The following is a 10,659-nucleotide window of genomic DNA, read 5'->3' as shown; positions in this document are numbered from 1 at the left end:
GAAGGAGGAGAAAGAAAAAGTAAAAAAAGCGGGAAACAAGTTGACCAGCTCGGGATGCAGAAGAAACAATCGATCCCCCCGCTCATAGTGAAAGCCGGTCCGGAAGAGGACCCCGAGATCATAGCAGCTGCGGCAGCACTTGGATTGACTGTAGCGAGTGCCATGAAACAAGCGTCCGAGATGGGTTTGACTCTTCGTGCCTTCTTAGGCCTTGAGGATGCGCCAGTATGTGAGATAGCATTACAATATGTGCGGAATGGGCCTCTCGTCGAGCCTGCGCGGGAAAAGAGTCTACCACCACAAATGTGAAATCTGCTACGTTGGCCGACAAAGAATATGTTTATGCGGATGTTACAGATGAGCATCACACCAAACGGTACTCTGTACAAGTTCATATGAGTGAATTGTTCCAGCTGTTCAATCTGCACGACCTCGACAAATCTATGCTGAGTTGCTACGTTCTGTAAGTGATTTATTTCTACCTCATCTCGTTCTTCATTGCCTGCACTATATATATATATTGTCCTAACTATATTGTTGCGTACGCTATTATGCAGATTGAAGATTTGGGAATGCAAAATAAGAAACATCCATGATGTTGGGTTCATTGACCCACATATCGTTAATGGACATGTGTTACAACATCACCCCGAAGACGTGGACAAAGACTTGTACAAGTTTCTTAGAAAGCATCAACTCAAAAGTCATATTCTATTCCTTACCATTTTGGGTGAGTCTTTCTCTCTTGTGCCCATTCTCTTTTGTTTACTCCATGCATGGTATGTCTAATCGATGAGTTATGCATGACTGTGCATGTAACGTGTCCGCAGGTTCCACTGGATTCTGCTAAATATTGAACTTCACACCTCCAGAGTTCTAATCATGGACTCTATGGATTCGGATCCAAAGCGTTGGGCCGACATGAGAAAAATGCTGCAGCAGTACTTATTTTCAATCATTTATGCTCTATATCGATCGGTCTCTTTCGTTCATTTCCTAATATCAGGTAACTAATAACTCCCTTGTTCATTTAATTTTCTTTGCCATGTAGGGTTTGGAGACAGTTCTCAGAAGAAATTGTCGGTGAATTCAAACATGAGCTAGATTTCAGAAGGTTAGTTAATGTGGATAAGCAGCCACCGGGGACCAATCTATGTGGATACTATGTTTGTGAGAACATCCGGAGACACACCTCTGAGCGGAAGGCATCGGATAGCGTGCGGAACGCGACGGATAACTTGCGGAGGAGGCTTAGTCCAGAAGCTCGCTTCCGACCAATTCAAGAAGAATTAGCAGGATTTTTCATGAGGGAAGTCATCAATCCTAAAGGAGAACACTATACCGAGGACGAAGAAATTTATATGCATACCCGAGATTGAAACTTGTTCAAAGTTGTATATGGTCATCCATCCTAATTGTGTATGGAAACTTGTTCGAAGTTGTATATGGTCACCCGAGATTGAATATATATTATATATTCCTCTTGAATTCTTCTTGTTTGAAATTTCATATGCATGTATATAGTAGCGTAGAATATGTGTACTGAAACTTCATCAAAATTAAAATAAAACACAAAATAAAATATAAAAGAAATAAAACACTCCAAACTAAAAAGAAACCAGGTTTAGGGGGGCTAAAACCCTAAACCTGCGGAGGAGGCCTTTAGTCCCGGTTGGCCACGAGAACCGGGACTAAAGGTCCTCCGCCCCGACGGACCACTGGCACCCACGTGGACGGGCCTTTAGTCCCGGTCAGCCACAAGAACCGGGACTAAAGCCTTTAGTCGCGGTCCGTAAGAGGCGCGACTAAAGGGGGGGTCTTTAGTCGCGCATATTTAGTCCCGGTTGCACAGCCGGGACTAAAGGCTGTTGCGAACCGGGACTAAAGGGCTTTTTTCTACCAGTGCCACCTACATCCCCTACCGATCTAGGGTTAGTGCAGTGTTGACAGGAAGCTCCGCCACCACCTCTCCTTTTCTCTGCCACTGCAGCCGCCACAACACACACACACAGGCTCACACCACCGTCACCGTCCCGCCATGGCCAACAGCGTGAGTTCATCAACCCAAGGTGAAGGTAATACCCCATCTGATCCCGCAACTACCATGGATAACCAACACATGTGATCCCGATGGATCTAACAATGGTATTAGAGCCTTTCTTGTGTTGATATTTTCGGTAAGTGAACAAAGAAAAGAAAGTTTCCTCCCCCCGCCCAAGAACCCTAACCCCAAAAACAAAAAAGAGGGGAAAAGAAGGGCAAAGAAATCTCGCAGTACAGAGCGCCGCCGCACCGGCCGCGCCGTTCCTCTCGATCCCGAATCGCATCGGCATGCTGAGGATCCGGGAAGAAGAACAATACCCCGAGAGGGGAAAAGAGCACCGCAGCTAAACCGCTCGACGGCGGCGCGCTCACCACAAGGGGAACGCGCAACCGGCGAGGGGGATAGCAATGGCGCCGCTGCAGGACTGCTCCGCCGTCGCCGCGGGCAAGGGGAGCACAGAAGGGCGCGGCTACGCTTCTCACTCTGTCTTTGTCACAGATGGAGAAAAGAAAAAGGGGAGGAAGAGAAAGCGCGGCGCGGTGGCCGTCGCCGCCATCGCCGGCGGCCAGGCGCGGCGCGGTGGCCGTCACCGCCGTCGCCGGCGGCTAGGTGCGGAGCGGCACGGTGGCCCGGCGACAGGGACGGATTCGAGCGACCGGGCGAGAGAGGCGCGTGGGCGGAATGGCGCTAGGGTTACGGGAGCACGCGGCTGCACTCGGTTTTACTCGCCCGATCTACGCGGATGGCCGTCGGATCGAGCGGCGCAACCCCCCAACGGGCTGATGGGCCAGTGTAAAGCAGGCCATTGGACCGGTTTCGGGAGGGGGACAAGCCGGCAGCCACGCGCAAGCCAAACGGGCTCCGAATGGCTGGGCCATTTTCGGCCAGCACAGGAAGCATTTCATTTTTGTTTTTTGTCCAGAGTTTTGGGCAAATTTCACATAGTTTTCTTTTTTCTATTCAAATTAATCCAACAAAAATCTATCTAGAAAATAGCAAAGTAACAGTAAATAAAAGTTTCTGAAAAGAATAAAGTTCATGAATTTTTTATTCATGTTTTTCCACTACAAATAAAAATAAAAGTGCTCTTTTAAAAGTGAATAGAACTAAAGTAAAAGATTATATTGTTGCTTCTCTAATGCATTTTTGAACCAACCAGTTAAAATTGCTTAGAGAGTAAAAGAGTACAGAATTGTTTCTGAATAGAATATTGTAAAGTTTCCGCTGCAAAGTAAAAGTTTTATTCTCCAATTAAATTGGAACCAACAGGAAAGTTTAATTGGAAGAACTGTTCTTAGCAATCTTTTTCCCCTGCGGGTGAAATAAGATGCAGATAGTTTCCGCTATGACAAAAGAAAGGTATTTGTTTTAAAGTTAAAATTTGGTATTGTTATTTTCTGACCAACGTTGATGATAACAGTACTATAATTCTAGGAGTCTTATGTTCAAAGCTTAAATCTCTGATAAATTTTGTATCAAAGTGTTCAACCTTCAGAGAACAGATAAAGATCAAGAAATGCTCTTGAGCAAGAGAAATGTATATTTCTTGTTCCCGTTGCAATAAAGCTGATGATGATGATGATTTCATAGCAAAGTTGTTTAATAGAAATACTGTCATCACATTGTTTATGAGTTATATGCATTATCTCCTTTTTCCCCCAACGGTGATATGGAATTAATGTAGAAGGATGATGTTTTATTCTAATTCTGCCCAATGGTGATTTAGAATATAAAAGAATTTTTTTAAAAGTTTAATGTGCATATTTTTTAACCAGACCAACATGGGGTTCTTTTTATGCTCATTATTGTTGACTATTGGCTAATATTTCTCAAACTAAAAGTTTTCCATGCTTTCATTCGTGAAAGAGAATGGCTGGGTACTTGTCACCCGAAAGATGACCAAGAAAGGTCATAACGTGAGGGAGTATGTTCTGTCTAAAGAATGGCTTCAAAAGAAAAGAGATAGATCATTGAGAAGTCTTGGTTGATGAATGTTTTCATGTACCCTCTATGAAGAAGATTTTTCAGTCAACATGATTTGAGATGAAACAAGCAACATGCGTGTTTAATTTGACCAACGTTGGATCAAGCATGTGTGTCAAAGAGCATTCTGATATATTCCTAATTTGATGATTGAATATGCAGTCAAAAGAGCCAATTCTGGCATTTATGTCCCTTACAAGGAATTACCCGCATGGCGAAAAAAGATGATTATGATAAAACCCGCATGGCGGGAAAAGTCTGGGAAAATGCCTGCGTAACTGGGTAAAGTTGACATAGTATTATGTCAAAAATCCTGTATGGCAGGAGAAATTTTGGCAAAGGACTTATCCTGTATGACAGGAGAAAGATATGATGACTCGTGTGCGTTTAATGTGTCCCACTTTGGGAGAAAAGTATGGAGTAGCTCTTATGCTTTCCTATTATCAACCGTACACCTTATGTGTAACGGTCATTAAGCACTCAATAAATTCAAGAGATTAAAAGTTACAAATGAACCTAAAGATAAGAATGATATGCAAGTGTGACTTGCAAAAGTACTAATGATAAAGAACTCTGTTGAGTTTCTGAAATGGAATGAGGAAAAAGTACTCCCATACCAGTTAACAGACAACTTCATTTTGTATGAAGTAATCAGATAAATGAAGTAGATAATCGAAGTTTCCTCAATTCACATGAGTTATAAATGATTTTTCGAAATTGTGGTAGAAAAATTCTTGCCACATTTCAAGGGGGAAGAAAGAAATATGAGATAAATTAAGAATTATGAAACTCCCCTATACTTTAGATAATGTGATGCACATAAGGTGTACGTCTGGAGGAGTACGACAGTCATAATAATACCCCTAAAGAAAAGAAATAACTGTATTCCTGGATCTTTTACAATTTCGAAAGCAGACTAAGGAATACTAAGACGGTGCTTAAAGTGCCATAAAGAAGAAAATTTTAACAGAATAAACCCAAATAATAAAGTTTAAAGATACCTCATTTTTAGTGAAGATGGAGTAATCTAGGGGAGCATGGTATGAAAATACCTAAGACTCGAATAGATTGTATCTGGGGGAGCATGTTGTATGACCTATACAACACATGTTGTTAGCTCTATAAAGGAGGAATGAGTAAACATGGATCTTGTGATAAAGGTCCCTGTAAAACCTATTGCCACATGGAAATGAAAGACTATATAATCAATTTGCCTCTTGGCAATGACAGAGCAACAACAACCCCATATGAAAGAAGTGTCAGTACCTGAGACACAAATGGTCTCAAGGAATGAGAAAATTAGATACTTCTGATTACTATAAAGTCTATGTTAGTGAAATTCAAATGGAGGTTGATCCCACCTCATTTAAAGCGCTCAATAGAGCTTTGAGAAGTGTCTGTTTGTCTAAATGACAAGAGACTATGTGACATGAAAAAAAATTGGTGAATCCCGACGATGTTTGTGACTCATAAGTAATTTCCAATGGAGCCAAAACAATAGGCTGTAAAGGGTCTACAAGGTCAATATGACTCCAAAGGAAATATGTAAAGATGTAAAGCGCGACTTAAATCGAAAGATTTTGTGCAAAGAGAATGAACAAATTACAATGAGTGTTAGTGGCACATCATGATCTGAGTTACATCAGATGAAAGTAAAGAAAACAAGGGATACTGCTTCAAGAAGTTTTTATGGACTAGAGCAAGTCTCTAGACAGTGGCATTTAAAGTTAAAAGAATCAGATGTTATTTTGGGTTAAAGAAAATGAGAGGACAATTGTATTCATGCAAAGTTATAGAATATGAAATTCATTCCAATCCTGTGCATGTGGATGACGTCCTACTTGCTAGTGGTCATGTCAATCTACTGCAGGAGGAGAAAAGAAGTTCTTGTCCTCAAAGCTCAAAAGAATGTTCTTGGTAGAGTGTCTCTCGTTATAAGTATCGAGATTCACCAAGAAAAGAATAAAAGGGGGTATTAGGAATGTCGCATGGGCATGCTAAGAAAGGTCTCTAAAGTATGCATGCGAGAAAACCTACGCCTGTTCTTATAGTCAAGGGTAATGGAACTGGAAACTTTGGTGTTCCAAAAGGTGATGAGAAAATATTGAAAATGGATATGGTGCCATATGCTTTAGTTGTTAGAAGCTCAATATATTACACAGTTCATGTATCCGGGTTGTTTTGGCAATGTCCAGTCCATATATAGATCACTGGAATAGAGTCAAAGATATCGGCCTCATGCTGAAAGAAATAAGTGCTCTAAAAAGATTGTGAGTACAAAGACAAGACTTGTGAAATCTATAGCGAAATCCACAATTGTTGCTAACTTTCACACTTGGAGTTTTTGTGTGGAAAAGTTCCAAAGAATGAGACAATTATCATCATTGTGATGCAAAAACATGTTATAGCTTGATATGAGGCTGAGGGACAGGCAAAATGGTTAAGGATACCTGTACCTGGAGTTGATAATGGTTGACAACAACGATAACCATTTTAAGTTTTTCGCTCATATGACAACGAGTCAAGTGTTGATGCCAAACACACTGACACAGAGTTATGCGTTGTAAAGGAGAAAGTCCGGAATTTTGTAGAAATGCTTGAAGCATAAAAAGCAACAGACAAGTGTTTGCAGATCTGCTTATTAAAGGCTTACCACCCAGTGTGTTCGGAGAACACACAGTCGGCATGGGTTTTATGGTATAGTATATGATTTCCGGACAATAAAGGGCTCAAGGTTATAGTATTTGTTTCAAAACAGAAAGGTACGTTGTGGCTGTCTGATTCTATCGGCAATTGAGCTGTGACGATGAAACATGTTCTATGTATTGATCTGTTATGAAATGAGTAAAGTAAAAGTATAAGGTCAAAAGTAAAAGTTGAGATTAAGGGGGAGAATTTAGGATGATCTCCATCGTGTGGGCCCAACGGCCCACCGGGCCCTTAGATCCGCGCCCTGATCGGGGGCGCTCAACCCACTATGGTTGACAGGCCCCTGTCACCTGCACTATATAAAGAGGTGGGGGCCGCGGCTCGCAATATGAGGTTCGTCGCGACGCCGTACACCCCACCTACATCCCCTACCGATTTAGGGTTAGTGCAGTGCTGACGGGAAGCTCCGCCACCACCTCTCCCTTTCTCTGCCACCGCAGCCGCCACACCACACACACACACACCGCCGTCACCGTCCCGCCATGGCCAACGGCGGGAGTTCATCAATCCATGGTGAAGGTAATACCCCATCTGACCCCGCAACTACCGTGGATATCCAACACATGTGATCCCGATGGATCTGACAATCCCATGTCATCAGCTGTCTGGCATCTTTTCTCATTTTGTATTAGGCTTAAGCTTATCGTGTTCGAGCCACCGCGTGGAGGTACCCCGGGTGAAGTCCAAGATATTTCTTCCGTAGTTCGATGTGATCCACTGCAACCCAATCGCCAAAACTCTCAAGGAGGGAAGAGGCAAAGGATGAAAGGATTATACGATCTAAACGTGTGTATATTTGGTTTGGTACATTGCATTCTGATGAAGCCAGCCGAGAGGGACACTTATTATATGGCACGACATTTCAGTCAGTTCAAAAACAAGCAATACTTCGTCGACGACTGTGGTGGCCCGGATATTACTGGCAAAGACCTTGAGAAGCTTTCTTTCACGTGTTTATTATGAACGAGATCATCTCGATTGAAATTTCTTTTGCGCAAGCTTGATGCAGCAGCTGACCCCCCGTTAATTCAAACACTAAAAAAACAGGCACCCAGCTGCAGCGCCCCTTCCAACGGGTGCCCGCGCGCCAGGACTGTGAGAGATCATCCGACTTAACTCGCCCAACATAGATGTGAGCCCCATATACAAGTTGGCTCCTTCATTTCCTTCAATCCTGGTGCATCTCACTTCTAGACGTTCGATCGCACCCTCAAACCACTTCTGACACTTTTTTTTTTGCGAATAAACCACTTCTAACACTTCATCAACATCCCCATCAGCCATCACTTCTTTCATCTGTTCATACTTTTCTATCTTATTAATAAAAATGGCAGCGCTTTTGGCGTTGTTACAAAAACAAAACAAAAAACATCCCCATCGGCCTCTTACATTGGCCACGCTCCATTCCAGTTAGCAAAAAATAGAAGTCCCTAAATTCACCATGTATGGTTCTATTTTTAGAGGGTGCTTGGATCCAAGGGATTTATTTTAGTCTGACTAAAAATAGTCTCTTTAAGAGGCTAAAGTTCCAAGCACCCCTGACTAAAGAGGGGCTAAAACTAGTTTTGAGACTAAAAAATTTTAGTCTGGGGTACCCCTACTAAAATGTGGATTAGTCCTCTCTCTCCTCATTTAACTCCTCTCCTTTAACACATGCGAGTTCTGGATTGGAGGGTTTGGAGAATAATAAATGCTCATTAACTTGATTTTAGTCTTTTTAGTATTTGGATCCAAGCATGGGTGATGCTAGCAAGTTTTAGTCCCACTACTTTTAGTCATGAGACTAAAACGTATCCAAGCACCCTCCAAAGGACTTATTTTAGTCTGACTAAAAATAGTCTCTTTAAGAGGCTAAAGTTTCAAGCACCCCTGACTAAAGAGAGGCTAAAACTAGTCTTGAGACTACATTTTTTTAGTCAGGGGTATCCCTACTAAAATGTGGATTAGTCCTCTCTCTCCTCATTTAACACAGCCGAGTTCTGAATTGGAGGGTTTGGAGTATAATAAATGCTCATTAACTTGATTTTAGTCTCTTTAGTATTTAGATCCAAGCATGGGTGAGGCTAGCAAGTTTTAGTCCCACTACTTTTAGTCATGAGACTAAAACATATCAAGCACCCTCTAACAAAAGAACAAACGAGTGTTGAACCAAAGTTATAAGACCAACCTAACACTAGTACAAAACAGGGCTTTTGTCCCGGTTGGTAAGGGCCTTTAGTCCCGGTTTTTGAACCGGGACTAAAGGGTCGTTACTAATGCCTCCCCACTTTAGTCCCGGTTCTTACACGAACCGGGACTAAAGGCCGTCCACGTGGATGCAGCCTGGAGCTCCAGTTACCAACCGGGACTAAAGGAAATTTTATGAATTTTTTTTTGAAAAAAAATTTTGCGAATTTTTTTTTTATTTTCAAATTTCTGAATTATTTTAACCTCTAATCTCTAATCACCACCCCTCATCACTGCTCAATTTATCCTCTAATCTCTAATCACCCCTCATCATTCCAAATCATCTAACTTCCCGGACGGTCACCCATCCTCTCACTACTCCAGCCTAAGCACGCTTAACTTCCGGGTTCTATTCTCCCTCGTTTCCAAGTCTGCACTTGTTGTTTTCCTGACAATAGTAAGATGTCCATTCTATTAACCCTCAGGAATTTAGCTCGAGCATGAAGTGCCACATTTCACTGTTTGAGTTTGAAACTATTGTTTTAAAAAACAATAATTATTTAGTAACACTAATATTTCTGAAATAATTAGTTTGACCATTGTTTGACCAATGTTTGACCACAGTTTGACCAGATTTGACCAAAATTCAAAAAACTGAAATAATTATTTAGTAACACTAATATTCTAGAATAATTAGTTTGACCACAATTTGAAATTTTTTGAATTTTTTTGCCTCTCCAGATCTTAAAAGCCCCGTATCTTTTTTTCTGTTAGGTTTTTGAGGATTTTGAAAATGTTTAACGGGGTTCCCCCCGTTAAAATCGGATGTAACTTTTCGAGTAGATGATTTTTCATATAAAAAACTTTTTCATCCGAGTTCGTATGCAAAAGTTATGCCCATTTTAAGAAATTCCAGAGAGATTTTGCAAATAAAGTCGAAATTCATATTTGTTAATTTTCCCAACAACTAGACCACATATCACATGGGAAACTTGTTTTATTTTATTTTTTTGACATTTCCATCATTTTCTTTTGTTTTTTCTAAAACTGAAAAGGCGATTCAGGGGGGAGAGAGTTTGAAAATGAGACCTTTAGTCCCGGTTCGTGCCATGAACCGGTACTAATGCCTCAAAGCCCATTAGTACCGGTTCATGGCACGAACCGGGACTAAAGGTCTAACCTTTAGTCCCGGTTGGTGCCACCAACCGGTACTAATGGGCATCGCACCCTTTAGTCCCGGTTCGGGCCCAGGTGAACCGGGGCTAATGCTTTAGCCGCACGAACCGGGACCAATGCTTACATTAGTCCCGGTTCGTGACTGAACCGGGACTAATGTGAAAACTGCCCTGTGACGAAAGCCCTGTTTTGTACTAGTGTAAATGGAAACTGACGCATCGCGAGTTTCGCATGGTTTGGCATTTATTAGGACATTGTTGCACACATGCCTGCACGGTTTTATGGAGGCTTACATATAGAAGGTTGTATATATATGAGTTAATTTCATTTTTTACTCCTAAAATGTATGCTTGTGACAAAAAAAATCACAAATCAGGAATCTGTCAATTTTTGACCCCCTAATTTAAAGATTTCTTTCACATTTCGCCTACATTCAATTCTTGAGTTCTGACTAGGTTCCCACGTATTACCTCCGTCCGAAAAAACTTGTCCCAAGCTTGTCCTTCAAATGGATGTATCTAGCACTAACGTAGTGCTAGATACAACAATTTGAGGGACAAGTTTATTCGGACGGAGGGAGT

Source organism: Triticum aestivum, chromosome 1D (assembly GCF_018294505.1).
Source record: "Triticum aestivum cultivar Chinese Spring chromosome 1D, IWGSC CS RefSeq v2.1, whole genome shotgun sequence".
Lineage (NCBI taxonomy): Eukaryota > Viridiplantae > Streptophyta > Magnoliopsida > Poales > Poaceae > Triticum > Triticum aestivum.
This window is presented reverse-complemented; position numbering follows the sequence as displayed.